The sequence below is a fragment of the Giraffa tippelskirchi genome, chromosome X (assembly GCF_054371585.1).
Source record: "Giraffa tippelskirchi isolate mGirTip1 chromosome X, T2T-mGirTip1v1.2.pri, whole genome shotgun sequence".
In the NCBI taxonomy this organism is placed as follows: Eukaryota; Metazoa; Chordata; class Mammalia; order Artiodactyla; family Giraffidae; genus Giraffa; species Giraffa tippelskirchi.
The window spans coordinates 37,447,770-37,473,465 of record NC_137289.1 but is presented as its reverse complement, the minus strand read 5'-3'; the positions used below and the strand labels follow the sequence as shown (position 1 = coordinate 37,473,465).

General features: G+C 51.4%; 1 long non-coding RNA gene across 1 annotated transcript in view; it reads right to left on the bottom strand.

Annotated features, from left to right (window-relative positions):
• LOC145536425 (uncharacterized) overlaps window positions 1-25,696 on the bottom strand; it is a 325,058-nt gene that overhangs the window by 188,744 nt on the left and 110,618 nt on the right. The window contains exons 59-72 of the long non-coding RNA XR_014075840.1: window positions 25,068-25,183; window positions 23,145-23,260; window positions 21,271-21,386; window positions 19,348-19,463; window positions 17,425-17,540; window positions 15,502-15,617; window positions 13,579-13,694; window positions 11,656-11,771; window positions 9,782-9,897; window positions 7,859-7,974; window positions 5,937-6,052; window positions 4,015-4,130; window positions 2,092-2,207; window positions 219-334 (exon numbers count right to left, since the gene is read on the bottom strand). This is a non-coding gene — a long non-coding RNA (uncharacterized LOC145536425). The remainder of the gene's footprint in view (window positions 1-218; window positions 335-2,091; window positions 2,208-4,014; window positions 4,131-5,936; window positions 6,053-7,858; window positions 7,975-9,781; window positions 9,898-11,655; window positions 11,772-13,578; window positions 13,695-15,501; window positions 15,618-17,424; window positions 17,541-19,347; window positions 19,464-21,270; window positions 21,387-23,144; window positions 23,261-25,067; window positions 25,184-25,696) is intronic.

Genomic DNA, 25,696 nt, shown 5'->3' with positions numbered 1-25,696 from the left:
GGCACCTTTGAACTTGCAAATGGTTGATAGTTGAAGCAAACAGGGAAAACGTTTCTGACCATTACGATGATACAACTGTGGCGACGAACAATGCCTGAACACGCTAGTAACCAGACAGTAACCCGAGAAGTTCGGTGAGAGACCCGCCCCGAGAGAGGTGCCTACTGTTCAGAAGCGGGTAACGGAACCAAAGCACAACTGAGGGCTGTGTTACGTACCTATGAGACGTCTGAAATCAGTGTCTGCTCTTCGTCTGTGCCTCAACGCTGGCTCCACACCAAGGCAACATATGAGCCGTTGATCACTCTCTTTCATTATTTTAGCAAACCGCGACCTGAAGAGGAAACAAAATACCGTTGAATACCTTTGCCACAGATGCAGATCAATATCCTTCAGGAAGAATTCGGCTTGAAAACGATAAGTAACCAACGAAAACAAAAAACACACCAGTCACCACAAAGTCCCATTAAGAGAAAACAAACCAAAACACCCGATCAAACCACACTACCTACCCCTAGGAGAAGTCAGCATAAATGTCTAGATGGTCTGGACCTTATACTGCAAACCCACTGTGATGTAACTCACTGTAACCATTTAGACTCAGTGTTGTGGACTGAGGCTGCGGTCTAACATACCGATGCCCTTTTCTGCTCACCTACACTACCGGCCCTGAGGTTTCCGAAAAGAATAACCTGTTAGCCCTGCATGCACAGATACACAAACGTTCTCCCGCTCAGCACTTAATTGATTCCCATGAGGGATGAGTGTCCTGGCAGAAGGGACACATGACATAAGTCTAGGGTTTGTTCAGCACACTCAGTCACCTAGCTAGAAACAAGTTACCAAAGTGGACGGAGCCACTTAAGTAAGAGTGCTCTGTGGGGACCAATGTCTACACCTATTGCAAAAGGACCCATTATGACAGGAGCACACACTACGATGCACGGCTAGAACCTGGATGTATTCCACGTGGCAAGGGTTTTCAACCAAACCCTAATTCGTGAATCATCCAGGTAATTCTGATCCTAACCCTCATCAGTAACAACAAAGTGACAGAATCCATCACTTCCCGGTCTCCCCAGGAGGCAGCGGCCAGGCCACTCGCCTCAGAGTCCCAGAGACTGCTGTGGACGTGGACCCAGAGTTGGACGGCTCCTCTGGATGCCCTTTTCCCTATGGTCTTCCAGCCCAGGAGAGCCCCCGAAAGAGGACACGGGTCTTTCCCCAACATTCCAGTGGAGCCAACCCAGCTGGCAGAGTTTGGAAGGTGTTTTTGGCTACCATGGGCCTTTCTGAACACGCAAAGGGCGGAGGGAGGCGCCCAGCTCCAGAGGGTGGCTGGCATTTCTGGAGCAACACTGCCAGCAAGCGGAACCATTTTGAGCAAGGCGTGCAGGCCCTTCCTGCGGATCCTGCTGGGGGAAGGCCTGTGAAGAGAGGCCCTGGGGAGTGAGGGTTTCGAGCACTCAGAAGATCCTGGGCGAACCTGACTGCCTGGCACCTCACCAGAGCCGGTGTGGGAGCAACAGGTAGTGCTGTTTGGGGCCGGGCTCGCCCAACGAGGAGCCCCTGGCTGTCAAGCCCTCGGGGCGTGGTGTCGGTGGCGGCCATGTTCAGGAACAAGGCCCTGAAGCTCCTGCCACCGGCCACCTGGCCCATCCTGCAGGAAGGTTGCTCAGTCTCAGCATTAAGGACAGACCTCCATGGAACCAGTATAAACTGCACTAAAATACTTCAGAAAATCATCTTTCTGACCTGCAAAGGAGGAAAACACAAAGTACATCTGGGAGTTCTCTTCCACAACCATCAGATGTGTGACATCGGCTCCAGGAAAATAATGGCCCTTGCCGGGCTTGAGTTTAAATGGAATTCGGGCACCTTTGAACTTGCAAATGGTTGATAGTTGAAGCAAACAGGGAAAACGTTTCTGACCATTACGATGATACAACTGTGGCGACGAACAATGCCTGAACACGCTAGTAACCAGACAGTAACCCGAGAAGTTCGGTGAGAGACCCGCCCCGAGAGAGGTGCCTACTGTTCAGAAGCGGGTAACGGAACCAAAGCACAACTGAGGGCTGTGTTACGTACCTATGAGACGTCTGAAATCAGTGTCTGCTCTTCGTCTGTGCCTCAACGCTGGCTCCACACCAAGGCAACATATGAGCCGTTGATCACTCTCTTTCATTATTTTAGCAAACCGCGACCTGAAGAGGAAACAAAATACCGTTGAATACCTTTGCCACAGATGCAGATCAATATCCTTCAGGAAGAATTCGGCTTGAAAACGATAAGTAACCAACGAAAACAAAAAACACACCAGTCACCACAAAGTCCCATTAAGAGAAAACAAACCAAAACACCCGATCAAACCACACTACCTACCCCTAGGAGAAGTCAGCATAAATGTCTAGATGGTCTGGACCTGATACTGCAAACCCACTGTGATGTAACTCACTGTAACCATTTAGACTCAGTGTTGTGGACTGAGGCTGCGGTCTAACATACCGATGCCCTTTTCTGCTCACCTACACTACCGGCCCTGAGGTTTCCGAAAAGAATAACCTGTTAGCCCTGCATGCACAGATACACAAACGTTCTCCCGCTCAGCACTTAATTGATTCCCATGAGGGATGAGTGTCCTGGCAGAAGGGACACATGACATAAGTCTAGGGTTTGTTCAGCACACTCAGTCACCTAGCTAGAAACAAGTTACCAAAGTGGACGGAGCCACTTAAGTAAGAGTGCTCTGTGGGGACCAATGTCTACACCTATTGCAAAAGGACCCATTATGACAGGAGCACACACTACGATGCACGGCTAGAACCTGGATGTATTCCACGTGGCAAGGGTTTTCAACCAAACCCTAATTCGTGAATCATCCAGGTAATTCTGATCCTAACCCTCATCAGTAACAACAAAGTGACAGAATCCATCACTTCCCGGTCTCCCCAGGAGGCAGCGGCCAGGCCACTCGCCTCAGAGTCCCAGAGACTGCTGTGGACGTGGACCCAGAGTTGGACGGCTCCTCTGGATGCCCTTTTCCCTATGGTCTTCCAGCCCAGGAGAGCCCACGAAAGAGGACACGGGTCTTTCCCCAACATTCCAGTGGAGCCAACCCAGCTGGCAGAGTTTGGAAGGTGTTTTAGGCTACCATGGGCCTTTCTGAACACGCAAAGGGCGGAGGGAGGCGCCCAGCTCCAGAGGGTGGCTGGCATTTCTGGAGCAACACTGCCAGCAAGCGGAACCATTTTGAGCAAGGCGTGCAGGCCCTTCCTGCGGATCCTGCTGGGGGAAGGCCTGTGAAGAGAGGCCCTGGGGAGTGAGGGTTTCGAGCACTCAGAAGATCCTGGGCGAACCTGACTGCCTGGCACCTCACCAGAGCCGGTGTGGGAGCAACAGGTAATGCTGTTTGGGGCCGGGCTCGCCCACCAAGGAGCCCCTGGCTGTCAAGCCCTCGGGGGCGTGCTGTCGGTGGCGGCCATGTTCAGGAACAAGGCGCTGAAGCTCGTGCCGCCGGCCACCTGGCCCATCCTGCAGGAAGGCTACTTCGGTAGGTTTAGAAGGACTCAGGTTGCTGAACTAACCATGCCTTTGCTCAGTCTCAGCATTAAGGACGGACCTCCATGGAACCAGTATAAACTGCACTAAAATACTTCAGAAAATCATCTTTCTGACCTGCAAAGGAGGAAAACACAAAGTACACCTGGGAGTTCGCTTCCACACCCATCAGATGTGCGACATCGGCTCCAGGAAAATAATGGCCCTTGCCGGGCTTGAGTTTAAATGGAATTCGGGCACCTTTGAACTTGCAAAGGGTTGGTTGTTGAAGCAAACAGGGAAAACGTTTCTGATCATTACGATGATACAACTATGGCGACGAAGTATGCCTGAACACGCTACTAACCAGACAGTAACCCGAGAAGTTCAGTGAGAGACCTGCCCTGAGAGAGGTGCCTACTCTTCAGAAGCGGGTAACGGAACCAAAGCACAACTGAGGGCTGTGTTACGTACCTATGAGACGTCTGAAATCAGTGTCTGCTCTTCGTCTGTGCCTCAACGCTGGCTCCACACCAAGGCAACATATGGGCCGTTGATCACTCTCTTTCATTATTTTAGCAAACCGCGACCTGAAGAGGAAAGAAAATACCGTTGAATACCTTTGCCACAGATGCAGATCAATATGCTTCAGGAAGAATTCGGCTTCAAAACGATAAGTAACCAACGAAAACAAAAAACACACCAGTCACCACAAAGTCCCATTAGGAGAAAACAAACCAAAACACCCGATCAAACCACACTACCTACCCCTAGGAGAAGTCAGCATAAATGTCTAGATGGTCTGGACCTTATACTGCAAACCCACTGTGATGTAACTCACTGTAACCATTTAGACTCAGTGTTGTGGACTGAGGCTGCGGTCTAACATACCGATGCCCTTTTCTGCTCACCTACACTACCGGCCCTGAGGTTTCCGAAAAGAATAACCTGTTAGCCCTGCATGCACAGATACACAAACGTTCTCCCGCTCAGCACTTAATTGATTCCCATGAGGGATGAGTGTCCTGGCAGAAGGGACACATGACATAAGTCTAGGGTTTGTTCAGCACACTCAGTCACCTAGCTAGAAACAAGTTACCAAAGTGGACGGAGCCACTTAAGTAAGAGTGCTCTGTGGGGACCAATGTCTACACCTATTGCAAAAGGACCCATTATGACAGGAGCACACACTACGATGCACGGCTAGAACCTGGATGTAGTCCACGTGGCAAGGGTTTTCAACCAAACCCTAATTCGTGAATCATCCAGGTAATTCTGATCCTAACCCTCATCAGTAACAACAAAGTGACAGAATCCATCACTTCCCGGTCTCCCCAGGAGGCAGCGGCCAGGCCACTCGCCTCAGAGTCCCAGAGACTGCTGTGGACGTGGACCCAGAGCTGGACGGCTCCTCTGGATGCCCTTCTCCCTATGGTCTTCCAGCCCTGGAGAGCCCCCGAAAGAGGACACAGGTCTTTCCCCAACATTCCAGTGGAGCCAACCCAGCTGGCAGAGTTTGGAAGGTGTTTTTGGCTACCATGGGCCTTTCTGAACACGCAAAGGGCGGAGGGAGGCGCCCAGCTCCAGAGGGTGGCTGGCATTTCTGGAGCAACACTGCCAGCAAGCGGAACCATTTTGAGCAAGGCGTGCAGGTCCTTCCTGCGGATCCTGCTGGGGGAAGGCCTGTGAAGAGAGGCCCTGGGGAGTGAGGGTTTCGAGCACTCAGAAGATCCTGGGCGAACCTGACTGCCTGGCACCTCACCAGAGCCGGTGTGGGAGCAAAGGTAGTGCTGTTTGGGGCCGGGCTCGCCCACCAAGGAGCCCCTGGCTGTCAAGCCCTCGGGGGCGTGCTGTCGGTGGCGGCCATGTTCAGGAACAAGGCGCTGAAGCTCCTGCCGCCGGCCACCTGGCCCATCCTGCAGGAAGGCTACTTTGGTAGGTTTAGAAGGACTCAGGTTGCTGAACTAACCATGCCTTTGCTCAGTCTCAGCATTAAGGACGGACCTCCATGGAACCAGTATAAACTGCACTAAAATACTTCAGAAAATCATCTTTCTGACCTGCAAAGGAGGAAAACACAAAGTACACCTGGGAGTTCGCTTCCACACCCATCAGATGTGTGACATCGGCTCCAGGAAAATAATGGCCCGTGCCGGGCTTGAGTTTAAATGCAATTCGGGCACCTTTGAACTTGCAAATGGTTGATAGTTGAAGCAAACAGGGAAAACGTTTCTGACCATTACGATGATACAACTGTGGCGACGAACAATGCCTGAACACGCTAGTAACCAGACAGTAACCCGAGAAGTTCGGTGAGAGACCCGCCCCGAGAGAGGTGCCTACTGTTCAGAAGCGGGTAACGGAACCAAAGCACAACTGAGGGCTGTGTTACGTACCTATGAGACGTCTGAAATCAGTGTCTGCTCTTCGTCTGTGCCTCAACGCTGGCTCCACACCAAGACAACAAATGAGCCGTTGATCACTCTCTTTCATTATTTTAGGAAACCGCGACCTGAAAAGGAAAGAAAATACCGTTGAATACCTTTGCCACAGATGCAGATCAATATCCTTCAGGAAGAATTCGGTTTGAAAACGATAAGTAACCCACGAAAACAAAAAACACACCAGTCACCACAAAGTCCCATTAAGAGAAAACAAAACAAAACACCCGATCAAACCACACTACCTACCCCTAGGAGAAGTCAGCATAAATGTCTAGATGGTCTGGACCTTATACTGCAAACCCACTGTGATGTAACTCACTGTAACCATTTAGACTCAGTGTTGTGGACTGAGGCTGCGGTCTAACATACCGATGCCCTTTTCTGCTCACCTACACTACCGGCCCTGAGGTTTCCGAAAAGAATAACCTGTTAGCCCTGCATGCACAGATACACAAACGTTCTCCCGCTCAGCACTTAATTGATTCCCATGAGGGATGAGTGTCCTGGCAGAAGGGACACATGACATAAGTCTAGGGTTTGTTCAGCACACTCAGTCACCTAGCTAGAAACAAGTTACCAAAGTGGACGGAGCCACTTAAGTAAGAGTGCTCTGTGGGGACCAATGTCTACACCTATTGCAAAAGGACCCATTATGACAGGAGCACACACTACGATGCACGGCTAGAACCTGGATGTATTCCACGTGGCAAGGGTTTTCAACCAAACCCTAATTCGTGAATCATCCAGGTAATTCTGATCCTAACCCTCATCAGTAACAACAAAGTGACAGAATCCATCACTTCCCGGTCTCCCCAGGAGGCAGCGGCCAGGCCACTCGCCTCAGAGTCCCAGAGACTGCTGTGGACGTGGACCCAGAGCTGGACGGCTCCTCTGGATGCCCTTCTCCCTATGGTCTTCCAGCCCTGGAGAGCCCCCGAAAGAGGACACGGGTCTTTCCCCAACATTCCAGTGGAGCCAACCCAGCTGGCAGAGTTTGGAAGGTGTTTTTGGCTACCATGGGCCTTTCTGAACACGCAAAGGGCGGAGGGAGGCGCCCAGCTCCAGAGGGTGGCTGGCATTTCTGGAGCAACACTGCCAGCAAGCGGAACCATTTTGAGCAAGGCGTGCAGGCCCTTCCTGCGGATCCTGCTGGGGGAAAGCCTGTGAAGAGAGGCCCTGGGGAGTGAGGGTTTCGAGCACTCAGAAGATCCTGGGCGAACCTGACTGCCTGGCACCTCACCAGAGCCGGTGTGGGAGCAACAGGTAGTGCTGTTTGGGGCCGGGCTCGCCCACCAAGGAGCCCCTGGCTGTCAAGCCCTCGGGGGCGTGCTGTCGGTGGCGGCCATGTTCAGGAACAAGGCGCTGAAGCTCCTGCCGCCGGCCACCTGGCCCATCCTGCAGGAAGGCTTCTTTGGTAGGTTTAGAAGGACTCAAGTTGCTGAACTAACCATGCCTTTGCTCAGTCTCAGCATTAAGGACGGACCTCCATGGAACCAGTATAAACTGCACTAAAATACTTCAGAAAATCATCTTTCTGACCTGCAAAGGAGGAAAACACAAAGTACACCTGGGAGTTCGCTTCCACACCCATCAGATGTGTGACATCGGCTCCAGGAAAATAATGGCCCTTGCCGGGCTTGAGTTTAAATGCAATTCGGGCACCTTTGAAATTGCAAAGGGTTGGTAGTTGAAGCAAAGAGGGAAAACTTTTCTGATCATTACGATGATACAACTATGGCGACGAAGTATGCCTGAACACGCTACTAACCAGACAGTAACCCGAGAAGTTCAGTGAGAGACCTGCCCTGAGAGAGGTGCCTACTGTTCAGAAGCGGGTAACGGAACCAAAGCACAATGAGGGCTGTGTTACGTACCTATGAGACGTCTGAAATCAGTGTCTGCTCTTCGTCTGTGCCTCAACGCTGGCTCCACACCAAGGCAACATATGAGCCGTTGATCACTCTCTTTCATTATTTTAGCAAACCGCGACCTGAAGAGGAAAGAAAATACCGTTGAATACCTTTGCCACAGATGCAGATCAATATCCTTCAGGAAGAATTCGGCTTCAATACGATAAGTAACCAACGAAAACAAAAAACACACCAGTCACCACAAAGTCACATTAGGAGAAAACAAACCAAAACACCCGATCAAACCACACTACCTACCCCTAGGAGAAGTCAGCATAAATGTCTAGATGGTCTGGACCTTATACTGCAAACCCACTGTGATGTAACTCACTGTAACCATTTAGACTCAGTGTTGTGGACTGAGGCTGCGGTCTAACATACCGATGCCCTTTTCTGCTCACCTACACTACCGGCCCTGAGGTTTCCGAAAAGAATAACCTGTTAGCCCTGCATGTACAGATACACAAACGTTCTCCCGCTCAGCACTTAATTGATTCCCATGAGGGATGAGTGTCCTGGCAGAAGGGACACATGACATAAGTCTAGGGTTTGTTCAGCACACTCAGTCACCTAGCTAGAAACAAGTTACCAAAGTGGACGGAGCCACTTAAGTAAGAGTGCTCTGTGGGGACCAATGTCTACACCTATTGCAAAAGGACCCATTATGACAGGAGCACACACTACGATGCACGGCTAGAACCTGGATGTATTCCACGAGGCAAGGGTTTTCAACCAAACCCTAATTCGTGAATCATCCAGGTAATTCTGATCCTAACCCTCATCAGTAACAACAAAGTGACAGAATCCATCACTTCCCGGTCTCCCCAGGAGGCAGCGGCCAGGCCACTCGCCTCAGAGTCCCAGAGACTGCTGTGGACGTGGACCCAGAGCTGGACGGCTCCTCTGGATGCCCTTCTCCCTATGGTCTTCCAGCCCAGGAGAGCCCCCGAAAGAGGACACGGGTCTTTCCCCAACATTCCAGTGGAGCCAACCCAGCTGGCAGAGTTTGGAAGGTGTTTTTGGCTACCATGGGCCTTTCTGAACACGCAAAGGGCGGAGGGAGGCACCCAGCTCCAGAGGGTGGCTGGCATTTCTGGAGCAACACTGCCAGCAAGCGGAACCATTTTGAGCAAGGCGTGCAGGCCCTTCCTGCGGATCCTGCTGGGGGAAGGCCTGTGAAGAGAGGCCCTGGGGAGTGAGGGTTTCGAGCACTCAGAAGATCCTGGGCGAACCTGACTGCCTGGCACCTCACCAGAGCCGGTGTGGGAGCAACAGGTAGTGCTGTTTGGGGCCGGGCTCGCCCACCAAGGAGCCCCTGGCTGTCAAGCCCTCGGGGGCGTGCTGTCCGTGGCGGCCATGTTCAGGAACAAGGCGCTGAAGCTCCTGCCGCCGGCCACCTGGCCCATCCTGCAGGAAGGCTACTTTGGTAGGTTTAGAAGGACTCAGGTTGCTGAACTAACCATGCCTTTGCTCAGTCTCAGCATTAAGGACGGACCTCCATGGAACCAGTATAAACTGCACTAAAATACTTCAGAAAATCATCTTTCTGACCTGCAAAAGAGGAAAACACAAAGTACACCTGGGATTTCGCTTCCACACCCATCAGATGTGTGACATCGGCTCCAGGAAAATAATGGCCCTTGCCGGGCTTGAGTTTAAATGGAATTCGGGCACCTTTGAACTTGCAAATGGTTGATAGTTGAAGCAAACAGGGAAAACGTTTCTGATCAATACGATGATACAACTATGGCGACGAAGTATGCCTGAACACGCTACTAACCAGACAGTAACCCGAGAAGTTCAGTGAGAGACCTGCCCTGAGAGAGGTGCCTACTGTACAGAAGCGGGTAACGGAACCAAAGCACAACTGAGGGCTGTGTTACGTACCTATGAGACGTCTGAAATCAGTGTCTGCTCTTCGTCTGTGCCTCAACGCTGGCTCCACACCAAGGCAACATATGAGCCGTTGATCACTCTCTTTCATTATTTTAGCAAACCGCGACCTGAAGAGGAAACAAAATACCGTTGAATACCTTTGCCACAGATGCAGATCAATATCCTTCAGGAAGAATTCGGCTTGAAAACGATAAGTAACCAACGAAAACAAAAAACACACCAGTCACCACAAAGTCCCATTAAGAGAAAACAAACCAAAACACCCGATCAAACCACACTACCTACCCCTAGGAGAAGTCAGCATAAATGTCTAGATGGTCTGGACCTGATACTGCAAACCCACTGTGATGTAACTCACTGTAACCATTTAGACTCAGTGTTGTGGACTGAGGCTGCGGTCTAACATACCGATGCCCTTTTCTGCTCACCTACACTACCGGCCCTGAGGTTTCCGAAAAGAATAACCTGTTAGCCCTGCATGCACAGATACACAAACGTTCTCCCGCTCAGCACTTAATTGATTCCCATGAGGGATGAGTGTCCTGGCAGAAGGGACACATGACATAAGTCTAGGGTTTGTTCAGCACACTCAGTCACCTAGCTAGAAACAAGTTACCAAAGTGGACGGAGCCACTTAAGTAAGAGTGCTCTGTGGGGACCAATGTCTACACCTATTGCAAAAGGACCCATTATGACAGGAGCACACACTACGATGCACGGCTAGAACCTGGATGTATTCCACGTGGCAAGGGTTTTCAACCAAACCCTAATTCGTGAATCATCCAGGTAATTCTGATCCTAACCCTCATCAGTAACAACAAAGTGACAGAATCCATCACTTCCCGGTCTCCCCAGGAGGCAGCGGCCAGGCCACTCGCCTCAGAGTCCCAGAGACTGCTGTGGACGTGGACCCAGAGTTGGACGGCTCCTCTGGATGCCCTTTTCCCTATGGTCTTCCAGCCCAGGAGAGCCCCCGAAAGAGGACACGGGTCTTTCCCCAACATTCCAGTGGAGCCAACCCAGCTGGCAGAGTTTGGAAGGTGTTTTTGGCTACCATGGGCCTTTCTGAACACGCAAAGGGCGGAGGGAGGCGCCCAGCTCCAGAGGGTGGCTGGCATTTCTGGAGCAACACTGCCAGAAAGCGGAACCATTTTGAGCAAGGCGTGCAGGCCCTTCCTGCGGATCCTGCTGGGGGAAGGCCTGTGAAGAGAGGCCCTGGGGAGTGAGGGTTTCGAGCACTCAGAAGATCCTGGGCGAACCTGACTGCCTGGCACCTCACCAGAGCCGGTGTGGGAGCAACAGGTAGTGCTGTTTGGGGCCGGGCTCGCCCAACGAGGAGCCCCTGGCTGTCAAGCCCTCGGGGGCGTGGTGTCGGTGGCGGCCATGTTCAGGAACAAGGCCCTGAAGCTCCTGCCACCGGCCACCTGGCCCATCCTGCAGGAAGGTTGCTCAGTCTCAGCATTAAGGACAGACCTCCATGGAACCAGTATAAACTGCACTAAAATACTTCAGAAAATCATCTTTCTGACCTGCAAAGGAGGAAAACACAAAGTACATCTGGGAGTTCTCTTCCACAACCATCAGATGTGTGACATCGGCTCCAGGAAAATAATGGCCCTTGCCGGGCTTGAGTTTAACTGGAATTCGGGCACCTTTGAACTTGCAAATGGTTGATAGTTGAAGCAAACAGGGAAAACGTTTCTGACCATTACGATGATACAACTGTGGCGACGAACAATGCCTGAACACGCTAGTAACCAGACAGTAACCCGAGAAGTTCGGTGAGAGACCCGCCCCGAGAGAGGTGCCTACTGTTCAGAAGCGGGTAACAGAACCAAAGCACAACTGAGGGCTGTGTTACGTACCTATGAGACGTCTGAAATCAGTGTCTGCTCTTCGTCTGTGCCTCAACGCTGGCTCCACACCAAGGCAACAAATGAGCCGTTGATCACTCTCTTTCATTATTTTAGGAAACCGCGACCTGAAAAGGAAAGAAAATACCGTTCAATACCTTTGCCACAGATGCAGATCAATATCCTTCAGGAAGAATTCGGTTTGAAAACGATAAGTAACCCACGAAAACAAAAAACACACCAGTCACCACAAAGTCCCATTAGGAGAAAACAAACCAAAACACCCGATCAAACCACACTACCTACCCCTAGGAGAAGTCAGCATAAATGTCTAGATGGTCTGGACCTTATACTGCAAACCCACTGTGATGTAACTCACTGTAACCATTTAGACTCAGTGTTGTGGACTGAGGCTGCGGTCTAACATACCGATGCCCTTTTCTGCTCACCTACACTACCGGCCCTGAGGTTTCCGAAAAGAATAACCTGTTAGCCCTGCATGCACAGATACACAAACGTTCTCCCGCTCAGCACTTAATTGATTCCCATGAGGGATGAGTGTCCTGGCAGAAGGGACACATGACATAAGTCTAGGGTTTGTTCAGCATACTCAGTCACCTAGCTAGAAACAAGTTACCAAAGTGGACGGAGCCACTTAAGTAAGAGTGCTCTGTGGGGACCAATGTCTACACCTATTGCAAAAGGACCCATTATGACAGGAGCACACACTACGATGCACGGCTAGAACCTGGATGTATTCCACGTGGCAAGGGTTTTCAACCAAACCCTAATTCGTGAATCATCCAGGTAATTCTGATCCTAACCCTCATCAGTAACAACAAAGTGACAGAATCCATCACTTCCCGGTCTCCCCAGGAGGCAGCGGCCAGGCCACTCGCCTCAGAGTCCCAGAGACTGCTGTGGACGTGGACCCAGAGTTGGACGGCTCCTCTGGATGCCCTTTTCCCTATGGTCTTCCAGCCCAGGAGATCCCACGAAAGAGGACACGGGTCTTTCCCCAACATTCCAGTGGAGCCAACCCAGCTGGCAGAGTTTGGAAGGTGTTTTTGGCTACCATGGGCCTTTCTGAACACGCAAAGGGCGGAGGGAGGCGCCCAGCTCCAGAGGGTGGCTGGCATTTCTGGAGCAACACTGCCAGCAAGCGGAACCATTTTGAGCAAGGCGTGCAGGCCCTTCCTGCGGATCCTGCTGGGGGAAAGCCTGTGAAGAGAGGCCCTGGGGAGTGAGGGTTTCGAGCACTCAGAAGATCCTGGGCGAACCTGACTGCCTGGCACCTCACCAGAGCCGGTGTGGGAGCAACAGGTAGTGCTGTTTGGGGCCGGGCTCGCCCACCAAGGAGCCCCTGGCTGTCAAGCCCTCGGGGGCGTGCTGTCGGTGGCGGCCATGTTCAGGAACAAGGCGCTGAAGCTCCTGCCGCCGGCCACCTGGCCCATCCTGCAGGAAGGCTACTTTGGTAGGTTTAGAAGGACTCAGGTTGCTGAACTAACCATGCCTTTGCTCAGTCTCAGCATTAAGGACGGACCTCCATGGAACCAGTATAAACTGCACTAAAATACTTCAGAAAATCATCTTTCTGACCTGCAAAGGAGGAAAACACAAAGTACACCTGGGAGTTCGCTTCCACACCCATCAGATGTGTGACATCGGCTCCAGGAAAATAATGGCCCTTGCCGGGCTTGAGTTTAAATGCAATTCGGGCACCTTTGAACTTGCAAAGGGTTGGTAGTTGAAGCAAACAGGGAAAACGTTTCTGATCATTACGATGATAGAACTATGGCGACGAAGTATGCCTGAACACGCTACTAACCAGACAGTAACCCGAGAAGTTCAGTGAGAGACCTGCCCTGAGAGAGGTGCCTACTGTTCAGAAGCGGGTAACGGAACCAAAGCACAACTGAGGGCTGTGTTACGTACCTATGAGACGTCTGAAATCAGTGTCTGCTCTTCGTCTGTGCCTCAACGCTGGCTCCACACCAAGGCAACATATGAGCCGTTGATCACTCTCTTTCATTATTTTAGCAAACCGCGACCTGAAGAGGAAAGAAAATACCGTTGAATACCTTTGCCACAGATGCAGATCAATATCCTTCAGGAAGAATTCGGCTTCAAAACGATAAGTAACCAACGAAAACAAAAAACACACCAGTCACCACAAAGTCCCATTAGGAGAAAACAAACCAAAACACCCGATCAAACCACACTACCTACCCCTAGGAGAAGTCAGCATAAATGTCTAGATGGTCTGGACCTTATACTGCAAACCCACTGTGATGTAACTCACTGTAACCATTTAGACTCAGTGTTGTGGACTGAGGCTGCGGTCTAACATACCGATGCCCTTTTCTGCTCACCTACACTACCGGCCCTGAGGTTTCCGAAAAGAATAACCTGTTAGCCCTGCATGTACAGATACACAAACGTTCTCCCGCTCAGCACTTAATTGATTCCCATGAGGGATGAGTGTCCTGGCAGAAGGGACACATGACATAAGTCTAGGGTTTGTTCAGCACACTCAGTCACCTAGCTAGAAACAAGTTACCAAAGTGCACGGAGCCACTTAAGTAAGAGTGCTCTGTGGGGACCAATGTCTACACCTATTGCAAAAGGACCCATTATGACAGGAGCACACACTACGATGCACGGCTAGAACCTGGATGTATTCCACGAGGCAAGGGTTTTCAACCAAACCCTAATTCGTGAATCATCCAGGTAATTCTGATCCTAACCCTCATCAGTAACAACAAAGTGACAGAATCCATCACTTCCCGGTCTCCCCAGGAGGCAGCGGCCAGGCCACTCGCCTCAGAGTCCCAGAGACTGCTGTGGACGTGGACCCAGAGCTGGACGGCTCCTCTGGATGCCCTTCTCCCTATGGTCTTCCAGCCCAGGAGAGCCCCCGAAAGAGGACACGGGTCTTTCCCCAACATTCCAGTGGAGCCAACCCAGCTGGCAGAGTTTGGAAGGTGTTTTTGGCTACCATGGGCCTTTCTGAACACGCAAAGGGCGGAGGGAGGCGCCCAGCTCCAGAGGGTGGCTGGCATTTCTGGAGCAACACTGCCAGCAAGCGGAACCATTTTGAGCAAGGCGTGCAGGCCCTTCCTGCGGATCCTGCTGGGGGAAGGCCTGTGAAGAGAGGCCCTGGGGAGTGAGGGTTTCGAGCACTCAGAAGATCCTGGGCGAACCTGACTGCCTGGCACCTCACCAGAGCCGGTGTGGGAGCAACAGGTAGTGCTGTTTGGGGCCGGGCTCGCCCACCAAGGAGCCCCTGGCTGTCAAGCCCTCGGGGGCGTGCTGTCGGTGGCGGCCATGTTCAGGAACAAGGCGCTGAAGCTCCTGCCGCCGGCCACCTGGCCCATCCTGCAGGAAGGCTACTTTGGTAGGTTTAGAAGGACTCAGGTTGCTGAACTAACCATGCCTTTGCTCAGTCTCAGCATTAAGGACGGACCTCCATGGAACCAGTATAAACTGCACTAAAATACTTCAGAAAATCATCTTTCTGACCTGCAAAAGAGGAAAACACAAAGTACACCTGGGATTTCGCTTCCACACCCATCAGATGTGTGACATCGGCTCCAGGAAAATAATGGCCCTTGCCGGGCTTGAGTTTAAATGGAATTCGGGCACCTTTGAACTTGCAAATGGTTGATAGTTGAAGCAAACAGGGAAAACGTTTCTGATCAATACGATGATACAACTATGGCGACGAAGTATGCCTGAACACGCTACTAACCAGACAGTAACCCGAGAAGTTCAGTGAGAGACCTGCCCTGAGAGAGGTGCCTACTGTACAGAAGCGGGTAACGGAACCAAAGCACAACTGAGGGCTGTGTTACGTACCTATGAGACGTCTGAAATCAGTGTCTGCTCTTCGTCTGTGCCTCAACGCTGGCTCCACACCAAGGCAACATATGAGCCGTTGATCACTCTCTTTCATTATTTTAGCAAACCGCGACCTGAAGAGGAAACAAAATACCGTTGAATACCTTTGCCACAGATGCAGATCAATATCCTTCAGGAAGAATTCGGCTTGAAAACGATAAGTAACCAACGAAAACAAAAAACACACCAGTCACCACAAAGTCCCATTAAGCGAAAACAAACCAAAACACCCGATCAAACCACACTACCTACCCCTAGGAGAAGTCAGCATAAATGTCTAGATGGTCTGGACCTTATACTGCAAACCCACTGTGATGTAACTCACTGTAACCATTTAGACTCAGTGTTGTGGACTGAGGCTGCGGTCTAACATACCGATGCCCTTTTCTGCTCACCTACACTACCGGCCCTGAGGTTTCCGAAAAGAATAACCTGTTAGCCCTGCATGCACAGATACACAAACGTTCTCCCGCTCAGCACTTAATTGATTCCCATGAGGGATGAGTGTCCTGGCCGAAGGGACACATGACATAAGTCTAGGGTTTGTTCAGCACACTCAGTCACCTAGTTAGAAACAAGTTACCAAAGTGGACGGAGCCACTTAAGTAAGAGTGCTCTGTGGGGACCAATGTCTACACCTATTGCAAAAGGACCCATTATGACAGGAGCACACACTACGATGCACGGCTAGAACCTGGATGTATTCCACGAGGCAAGGGTTTTCAACCAAACCCTAATTCGTGAATCATCCAGGTAATTCTGATCCTAACCCTCATCAGTAACAACAAAGTGACAGAATCCATCACTTCCCGGTCTCCCCAGGAGGCAGCGGCCAGGCCACTCGCCTCAGAGTCCCAGAGACTGCTGTGGACGTGGACCCAGAGCTGGACGGCTCCTCTGGATGCCCTTCTCCCTATGGTCTTCCAGCCCAGGAGAGCCCCCGAAAGAGGACACGGGTCTTTCCCCAACATTCCAGTGGAGCCAACCCAGCTGGCAGAGTTTGGAAGGTGTTTTTGGCTACCATGGGCCTTTCTGAACACGCAAAGGGCGGAGGGAGGCGCCCAGCTCCAGAGGGTGGCTGGCATTTCTGGAGCAACACTGCCATCAAGCGGAACCATTTTGAGCAAGGCGTGCAGGCCCTTCCTGCGGATCCTGCTGGGGGAAGGCCTGTGAAGAGAGGCCCTGGGGAGTGAGGGTTTCGAGCACTCAGAAGATCCTGGGCGAACCTGACTGCCTGGCACCTCACCAGAGCCGGTGTGGGAGCAACAGGTAGTGCTGTTTGGGGCCGGGCTCGCCCACCAAGGAGCCCCTGGCTGTCAAGCCCTCGGGGGCGTGCTGTCCGTGGCGGCCATGTTCAGGAACAAGGCGCTGAAGCTCCTGCCGCCGGCCACCTGGCCCATCCTGCAGGAAGGCTACTTTGGTAGGTTTAGAAGGACTCAGGTTGCTGAACTAACCATGCCTTTGCTCAGTCTCAGCATTAAGGACGGACCTCCATGGAACCAGTATAAACTGCACTAAAATACTTCAGAAAATCATCTTTCTGACCTGCAAAAGAGGAAAACACAAAGTACACCTGGGATTTCGCTTCCACACCCATCAGATGTGTGACATCGGCTCCAGGAAAATAATGGCCCTTGCCGGGCTTGAGTTTAAATGGAATTCGGGCACCTTTGAACTTGCAAATGGTTGATAGTTGAAGCAAACAGGGAAAACGTTTCTGATCAATACGATGATACAACTATGGCGACGAAGTATGCCTGAACACGCTACTAACCAGACAGTAACCCGAGAAGTTCAGTGAGAGACCTGCCCTGAGAGAGGTGCCTACTGTACAGAAGCGGGTAACGGAACCAAAGCACAACTGAGGGCTGTGTTACGTACCTATGAGACGTCTGAAATCAGTGTCTGCTCTTCGTCTGTGCCTCAACGCTGGCTCCACACCAAGGCAACATATGAGCCGTTGATCACTCTCTTTCATTATTTTAGCAAACCGCGACCTGAAGAGGAAACAAAATACCGTTGAATACCTTTGCCACAGATGCAGATCAATATCCTTCAGGAAGAATTCGGCTTGAAAACGATAAGTAACCAACGAAAACAAAAAACACACCAGTCACCACAAAGTCCCATTAAGCGAAAACAAACCAAAACACCCGATCAAACCACACTACCTACCCCTAGGAGAAGTCAGCATAAATGTCTAGATGGTCTGGACCTTATACTGCAAACCCACTGTGATGTAACTCACTGTAACCATTTAGACTCAGTGTTGTGGACTGAGGCTGCGGTCTAACATACCGATGCCCTTTTCTGCTCACCTACACTACCGGCCCTGAGGTTTCCGAAAAGAATAACCTGTTAGCCCTGCATGCACAGATACACAAACGTTCTCCCGCTCAGCACTTAATTGATTCCCATGAGGGATGAGTGTCCTGGCCGAAGGGACACATGACATAAGTCTAGGGTTTGTTCAGCACACTCAGTCACCTAGTTAGAAACAAGTTACCAAAGTGGACGGAGCCACTTAAGTAAGAGTGCTCTGTGGGGACCAATGTCTACACCTATTGCAAAAGGACCCATTATGACAGGAGCACACACTACGATGCACGGCTAGAACCTGGATGTATTCCACGAGGCAAGGGTTTTCAACCAAACCCTAATTCGTGAATCATCCAGGTAATTCTGATCCTAACCCTCATCAGTAACAACAAAGTGACAGAATCCATCACTTCCCGGTCTCCCCAGGAGGCAGCGGCCAGGCCACTCGCCTCAGAGTCCCAGAGACTGCTGTGGACGTGGACCCAGAGCTGGACGGCTCCTCTGGATGCCCTTCTCCCTATGGTCTTCCAGCCCAGGAGAGCCCCCGAAAGAGGACACGGGTCTTTCCCCAACATTCCAGTGGAGCCAACCCAGCTGGCAGAGTTTGGAAGGTGTTTTTGGCTACCATGGGCCTTTCTGAACACGCAAAGGGCGGAGGGAGGCGCCCAGCTCCAGAGGGTGGCTGGCATTTCTGGAGCAACACTGCCATCAAGCGGAACCATTTTGAGCAAGGCGTGCAGGCCCTTCCTGCGGATCCTGCTGGGGGAAGGCCTGTGAAGAGAGGCCCTGGGGAGTGAGGGTTTCGAGCACTCAGAAGATCCTGGGCGAACCTGACTGCCTGGCACCTCACCAGAGCCGGTGTGGGAGCAACAGGTAGTGCTGTTTGGGGCCGGGCTCGCCCACCAAGGAGCCCCTGGCTGTCAAGCCCTCGGGGGCGTGCTGTCCGTGGCGGCCATGTTCAGGAACAAGGCGCTGAAGCTCCTGCCGCCGGCCACCTGGCCCATCCTGCAGGAAGGCTACTTTGGTAGGTTTAGAAGGACTCAGGTTGCTGAACTAACCATGCCTTTGCTCAGTCTCAGCATTAAGGACGGACCTCCATGGAACCAGTATAAACTGCACTAAAATACTTCAGAAAATCATCTTTCTGACCTGCAAAAGAGGAAAACACAAAGTACACCTGGGATTTCGCTTCCACACCCATCAGATGTGTGACATCGGCTCCAGGAAAATAATGGCCCTTGCCGGGCTTGAGTTTAAATGGAATTCGGGCACCTTTGAACTTGCAAATGGTTGATAGTTGAAGCAAACAGGGAAAACGTTTCTGATCAATACGATGATACAACTATGGCGACGAACTATGCCTGAACACGCTACTAACCAGACAGTAACCCGAGAAGTTCAGTGAGAGACCTGCCCTGAGAGAGGTGCCTACTGTACAGAAGCGGGTAACGGAACCAAAGCACAACTGAGGGCTGTGTTACGTACCTATGAGACGTCTGAAATCAGTGTCTGCTCTTCGTCTGTGCCTCAACGCTGGCTCCACACCAAGGCAACATATGAGCCGTTGATCACTCTCTTTCATTATTTTAGCAAACCGCGACCTGAAGAGGAAACAAAATACCGTTGAATACCTTTGCCACAGATGCAGATCAATATCCTTCAGGAAGAATTCGGCTTGAAAACGATAAGTAACCAACGAAAACAAAAAACACACCAGTCACCACAAAGTCCCATTAAGCGAAAACAAACCAAAACACCCGATCAAACCACACTACCTACCCCTAGGAGAAGTCAGCATAAATGTCTAGATGGTCTGGACCTTATACTGCAAACCCACTGTGATGTAACTCACTGTAACCATTTAGACTCAGTGTTGTGGACTGAGGCTGCGGTCTAACATACCGATGCCCTTTTCTGCTCACCTACACTACCGGCCCTGAGGTTTCCGAAAAGAATAACCTGTTAGCCCTGCATGCACAGATACACAAACGTTCTCCCGCTCAGCACTTAATTGATTCCCATGAGGGATGAGTGTCCTGGCCGAAGGGACACATGACATAAGTCTAGGGTTTGTTCAGCACACTCAGTCACCTAGTTAGAAACAAGTTACCAAAGTGGACGGAGCCACTTAAGTAAGAGTGCTCTGTGGGGACCAATGTCTACACCTATTGCAAAAGGACCCATTATGACAGGAGCACACACTACGATGCACGGCTAGAACCTGGATGTATTCCACGAGGCAAGGGTTTTCAACCAAACCCTAATTCGTGAATCATCCAGGTAATTCTGATCCTAACCCTCATCAGTAACAACAAAGTGACAGAATCCATCACTTCCCGGTCTCCCCAGGAGGCAGCGGCCAGGCCACTCGCCTCAGAGTCCCAGAGACTGCTGTGGACGTGGACCCAGAGCTGGACGGCTCCTCTGGATGCCCTTCTCCCTATGGTCTTCCAGCCCAGGAGAGCCCCCGAAAGAGGACACGGGTCTTTCCCCAACATTCCAGTGGAGCCAACCCAGCTGGCAGAGTTTGGAAGGTGTTTTTGGCTACCATGGGCCTTTCTGAACACGCAAAGGGCGGAGGGAGGCGCCCAGCTCCAGAGGGTGGCTGGCATTTCTGGAGCAACACTGCCAGCAAGCGGAACCATTTTGAGCAAGGCGTGCAGGCCCTTCCTGCGGATCCTGCTGGGGGAAGGCCTGTGAAGAGAGGCCCTGGGGAGTGAGGGTTTCGAGCACTCAGAAGATCCTGGGCGAACCTGACTGCCTGGCACCTCACCAGAGCCGGTGTGGGAGCAACAGGTAGTGCTGTTTGGGGCCGGGCTCGCCCACCAAGGAGCCCCTGGCTGTCAAGCCCTCGGGGGCGTGCTGTCCGTGGCGGCCATGTTCAGGAACAAGGCGCTGAAGCTCCTGCCGCCGGCCACCTGGCCCATCCTGCAGGAAGGCTACTTTGGTAGGTTTAGAAGGACTCAGGTTGCTGAACTAACCATGCCTTTGCTCAGTCTCAGCATTAAGGACGGACCTCCATGGAACCAGTATAAACTGCACTAAAATACTTCAGAAAATCATCTTTCTGACCTGCAAAAGAGGAAAACACAAAGTACACCTGGGATTTCGCTTCCACACCCATCAGATGTGTGACATCGGCTCCAGGAAAATAATGGCCCTTGCCGGGCTTGAGTTTAAATGGAATTCGGGCACCTTTGAACTTGCAAATGGTTGATAGTTGAAGCAAACAGGGAAAACGTTTCTGATCAATACGATGATACAACTATGGCGACGAAGTATGCCTGAACACGCTACTAACCAGACAGTAACCCGAGAAGTTCAGTGAGAGACCTGCCCTGAGAGAGGTGCCTACTGTACAGAAGCGGGTAACGGAACCAAAGCACAACTGAGGGCTGTGTTACGTACCTATGAGACGTCTGAAATCAGTGTCTGCTCTTCGTCTGTGCCTCAACGCTGGCTCCACACCAAGGCAACATATGAGCCGTTGATCACTCTCTTTCATTATTTTAGCAAACCGCGACCTGAAGAGGAAACAAAATACCGTTGAATACCTTTGCCACAGATGCAGATCAATATCCTTCAGGAAGAATTCGGCTTGAAAACGATAAGTAACCAACGAAAACAAAAAACACACCAGTCACCACAAAGTCCCATTAAGAGAAAACAAACCAAAACACCCGATCAAACCACACTACCTACCCCTAGGAGAAGTCAGCATAAATGTCTAGATGGTCTGGACCTGATACTGCAAACCCACTGTGATGTAACTCACTGTAACCATTTAGACTCAGTGTTGTGGACTGAGGCTGCGGTCTAACATACCGATGCCCTTTTCTGCTCACCTACACTACCGGCCCTGAGGTTTCCGAAAAGAATAACCTGTTAGCCCTGCATGCACAGATACACAAACGTTCTCCCGCTCAGCACTTAATTGATTCCCATGAGGGATGAGTGTCCTGGCAGAAGGGACACATGACATAAGTCTAGGGTTTGTTCAGCACACTCAGTCACCTAGCTAGAAACAAGTTACCAAAGTGGACGGAGCCACTTAAGTAAGAGTGCTCTGTGGGGACCAATGTCTACACCTATTGCAAAAGGACCCATTATGACAGGAGCACACACTACGATGCACGGCTAGAACCTGGATGTATTCCACGTGGCAAGGGTTTTCAACCAAACCCTAATTCGTGAATCATCCAGGTAATTCTGATCCTAACCCTCATCAGTAACAACAAAGTGACAGAATCCATCACTTCCCGGTCTCCCCAGGAGGCAGCGGCCAGGCCACTCGCCTCAGAGTCCCAGAGACTGCTGTGGACGTGGACCCAGAGTTGGACGGCTCCTCTGGATGCCCTTTTCCCTATGGTCTTCCAGCCCAGGAGAGCCCCCGAAAGAGGACACGGGTCTTTCCCCAACATTCCAGTGGAGCCAACCCAGCTGGCAGAGTTTGGAAGGTGTTTTTGGCTACCATGGGCCTTTCTGAACACGCAAAGGGCGGAGGGAGGCGCCCAGCTCCAGAGGGTGGCTGGCATTTCTGGAGCAACACTGCCAGAAAGCGGAACCATTTTGAGCAAGGCGTGCAGGCCCTTCCTGCGGATCCTGCTGGGGGAAGGCCTGTGAAGAGAGGCCCTGGGGAGTGAGGGTTTCGAGCACTCAGAAGATCCTGGGCGAACCTGACTGCCTGGCACCTCACCAGAGCCGGTGTGGGAGCAACAGGTAGTGCTGTTTGGGGCCGGGCTCGCCCAACGAGGAGCCCCTGGCTGTCAAGCCCTCGGGGGCGTGGTGTCGGTGGCGGCCATGTTCAGGAACAAGGCCCTGAAGCTCCTGCCACCGGCCACCTGGCCCATCCTGCAGGAAGGTTGCTCAGTCTCAGCATTAAGGACAGACCTCCATGGAACCAGTATAAACTGCACTAAAATACTTCAGAAAATCATCTTTCTGACCTGCAAAGGAGGAAAACACAAAGTACATCTGGGAGTTCTCTTCCACAACCATCAGATGTGTGACATCGGCTCCAGGAAAATAATGGCCCTTGCCGGGCTTGAGTTTAACTGGAATTCGGGCACCTTTGAACTTGCAAATGGTTGATAGTTGAAGCAAACAGGGAAAACGTTTCTGACCATTACGATGATACAACTGTGGCGACGAACAATGCCTGAACACGCTAGTAACCAGACAGTAACCCGAGAAGTTCGGTGAGAGACCCGCCCCGAGAGAGGTGCCTACTGTTCAGAAGCGGGTAACAGAACCAAAGCACAACTGAGGGCTGTGTTACGTACCTATGAGACGTCTGAAATCAGTGTCTGCTCTTCGTCTGTGCCTCAACGCTGGCTCCACACCAAGGCAACAAATGAGCCGTTGATCACTCTCTTTCATTATTTTAGGAAACCGCGACCTGAAAAGGAAAGAAAATACCGTTGAATACCTTTGCCACAGATGCAGATCAATATCCTTCAGGAAGAATTCGGTTTGAAAACGATAAGTAACCCACGAAAACAAAAACCACACCAGTCACCACAAAGTCCCATTAGGAGAAAACAAACCAAAACACCCGATCAAACCACACTACCTACCCCTAGGAGAAGTCAGCATAAATGTCTAGATGGTCTGGACCTTATACTGCAAACCCACTGTGATGTAACTCACTGTAACCATTTAGACTCAGTGTTGTGGACTGAGGCTGCGGTCTAACATACCGATGCCCTTTTCTGCTCACCTACACTACCGGCCCTGAGGTTTCCGAAAAGAATAACCTGTTAGCCCTGCATGCACAGATACACAAACGTTCTCCCGCTCAGCACTTAATTGATTCCCATGAGGGATGAGTGTCCTGGCAGAAGGGACACATGACATAAGTCTAGGGTTTGTTCAGCATACTCAGTCACCTAGCTAGAAACAAGTTACCAAAGTGGACGGAGCCACTTAAGTAAGAGTGCTCTGTGGGGACCAATGTCTACACCTATTGCAAAAGGACCCATTATGACAGGAGCACACACTACGATGCACGGCTAGAACCTGGATGTATTCCACGTGGCAAGGGTTTTCAACCAAACCCTAATTCGTGAATCATCCAGGTAATTCTGATCCTAACCCTCATCAGTAACAACAAAGTGACAGAATCCATCACTTCCCGGTCTCCCCAGGAGGCAGCGGCCAGGCCACTCGCCTCAGAGTCCCAGAGACTGCTGTGGACGTGGACCCAGAGTTGGACGGCTCCTCTGGATGCCCTTTTCCCTATGGTCTTCCAGCCCAGGAGATCCCACGAAAGAGGAAACGGGTCTTTCCCCAACATTCCAGTGGAGCCAACCCAGCTGGCAGAGTTTGGAAGGTGTTTTTGGCTACCATGGGCCTTTCTGAACACGCAAAGGGCGGAGGGAGGCGCCCAGCTCCAGAGGGTGGCTGGCATTTCTGGAGCAACACTGCCAGCAAGCGGAACCATTTTGACCAAGGCGTGCAGGCCCTTCCTGCGGATCCTGCTGGGGGAAGGCCTGTGAAGAGAGGCCCTGGGGAGTGAGGGTTTCGAGCACTCAGAAGATCCTGGGCGAACCTGACTGCCTGGCACCTCACCAGAGCCGGTGTGGGAGCAACAGGTAATGCTGTTTGGGGCCGGGCTCGCCCACCAAGGAGCCCCTGGCTGTCAAGCCCTCGGGGGCGTGCTGTCGGTGGCGGCCATGTTCAGGAACAAGGCGCTGAAGCTCGTGCCACCGGCCACCTGGCCCATCCTGCAGGAAGGCTACTTCGGTAGGTTTAGAAGGACTCAGGTTGCTGAACTAACCATGCCTTTGCTCAGTCTCAGCATTAAGGACGGACCTCCATGGAACCAGTATAAACTGCACTAAAATACTTCAGAAAATCATCTTTCTGACCTGCAAAGGAGGAAAACACAAAGTACACCTGGGAGTTCGCTTCCACACCCATCAGATGTGTGACATCGGCTCCAGGAAAATAATGGCCCTTGCCGGGCTTGAGTTTAAATGCAATTCGGGCACCTTTGAACTTGCAAATGGTTGGTAGTTGAAGCAAACAGGGAAAACGTTTCTGATCATTACGATGATACAACTATGGCGACGAAGTATGCCTGAACACGCTACTAACCAGACAGTAACCCGAGAAGTTCAGTGAGAGACCTGCCCTGAGAGAGGTGCCTACTCTTCAGAAGCGGGTAACGGAACCAAAGCACAACTGAGGGCTGTGTTACGTACCTATGAGACGTCTGAAATCAGTGTCTGCTCTTCGTCTGTGCCTCAACGCTGGCTCCACACCAAGGCAACATATGAGCCGTTGATCACTCTCTTTCATTATTTTAGCAAACCGCGACCTGAAGAGGAAAGAAAATACCGTTGAATACCTTTGCCACAGATGCAGATCAATATCCTTCAGGAAGAATTCGGCTTCAAAACGATAAGTAACCAACGAAAACAAAAAACACACCAGTCACCACAAAGTCCCATTAAGAGAAAACAAACCAAAACACCCGATCAAACCACACTACCTACCCCTAGGAGAAGTCAGCATAAATGTCTAGATGGTCTGGACCTTATACTGCAAACCCACTGTGATGTAACTCACTGTAACCATTTAGACTCAGTGTTGTGGACTGAGGCTGCGGTCTAACATACCGATGCCCTTTTCTGCTCACCTACACTACCGGCCCTGAGGTTTCCGAAAAGAATAACCTGTTAGCCCTGCATGCACAGATACACAAACGTTCTCCCGCTCAGCACTTAATTGATTCCCATGAGGGATGAGTGTCCTGGCAGAAGGGACACATGACATAAGTCTAGGGTTTGTTCAGCACACTCAGTCACCTAGCTAGAAACAAGTTACCAAA